Source organism: Olea europaea, chromosome 3 (assembly GCF_002742605.1).
Source record: "Olea europaea var. sylvestris chromosome 3, O_europaea_v1, whole genome shotgun sequence".
Taxonomy (NCBI): Eukaryota; Viridiplantae; Streptophyta; class Magnoliopsida; order Lamiales; family Oleaceae; genus Olea; species Olea europaea.
The window spans coordinates 9,942,498-9,944,282 of NC_036239.1; positions in this window are offsets into that span (position 1 = coordinate 9,942,498).

The following is a 1,785-nucleotide window of genomic DNA, read 5'->3' on the forward strand; positions in this document are numbered from 1 at the left end:
TTTCAAAAACAAGTTGCCAAAATTCAAGTTGGTTATAGATAATGAAGAAGAGGACCCTGGACCACATCACAGTGTCTTTGAACGTATCAAAGGGAAAGAGCCTGAAAAGTATGAAGACGTCCTGTGTGCAAGATGTAAAAGAGAAGTGAGTGGGAATACAGAGAAACCAGGAATATGGCAGCATCACTATCGCCCTAATTTTTTTTTCAAACGCTCAGCCTGGTAGAGGGCGAGGTACATCGTTCTATAGGGGACCGCCTTTTGAGAAGTAGTTCAGGCCAGTGAATAATGGGAGAACATTTAGGCCGCAGCCTCGCCAACCAAATGTATGGCATTCGTTCCAGTATAATGCAGGAAGGGCGATACCCTTCAACGAGATGACTAGAACCCAACAAAGGCATTTTTAACGGAACTATGGACGAATGATGAGGCAACAACAGGGAATGCCACGTCCTAAGGTGCCTAAGCTACTCGAGGTCGCCAATCAAAATATTCTCGAAGACAGTGAGGAGACTAGTACAGGTGAATCGATGAAAGAATTGCTAGAAAGTTCTTCTGGGAGGTCGAAGTTTGAGCGAGACAGAAGAGATGGAGAAGATCCAGATTAGTCCCTTACTATTCAGTTTGGTACGTTACCTCCTGTTATGGCTAATAACTATTTGCTAGCCAATGAGTTCAAGAATAAAGAGAAAGAAGAAGAAGAGGGGGAGGATAACGAAGAAGAAGCATGCGTGCTGGAATATGAAGAAGGCCAAACTTCTAGAGGGGCCTACGATGATGAAGGAGATGATGGTATGACAGATATCGAAGAGGAAATTGATTTGGAAGCAGAAAGAAGAAAAAGAGGAGTATCGTACAATACTCTGTTGAAGCAACTACATCGAGAGGGGGTTCGTGAAGTGGACTTGTTGGGGGAACCGTCTGGGCGTTCTTTCGATTATAACGTGCTATATGGGAAGCCCAAAAGGAAAAATGGAGTTCCTCGCTCTAAAAAGTATGGATCACCTCCAAGAATAACGCCTCCTCCCACAGGTTGGGTAACTGAAGAAGAAGTATTAGAAAACAGTAAAAAGAAAATTTAGGAAACGGAAGCTTAATGCGACATGCTGCACATTGACTTATCACAAAAGGATAACTCGACAGAGGACAAGCAAGAAGTGGAAATAGATGCTACCGAAAAGGTTATTTTTAAGCGACCAGCCATGAGGTTAACTAAACACTTGAGGCCATTGTACGTTAAAGCTCTAGTTAACGGCATACCTGTGGCAAAAGTGCTTGTCGATAATGGAGCAGCTATAAACACCATTCCATCTAGGATGATGAGGAAATTTGCAAAGATAGAAAGTGATATAATCCCAACAGAAGTTGTCCTTACGAGTTTCAATGGAGGAGCAACTTCAGCTAAAGGGGTTATGACATTGGACATAACTATAGGGACAACTACTAGGACCACAGTGTTTTTTGTAATAGATGGTCCTACTAGTTATAATGTGTTATTATGAAGGGATTGGATACACAGAAGTCGCTGTATACCCTCATCGCTTCATCAATGCCTGATTTTTTGGAATGACAAAGGCGAAGCAGAAGTGGTACAGGCCGATCATAGACCTTTTGTCGCAGAAGCAAACTCAGTAGAAAGGTTCATGTACGAAGGAAATTATGGACCTGTCAGAGTAGTCCAAGATGGAGAAGAAACTCAAATTGTCGCGCAGAGTGAAGAGCCATTTTCGGTGGATGCACTCACTGAAATGTTCAGTCAGATGAGGCCAAACATAGTGGCTCTAG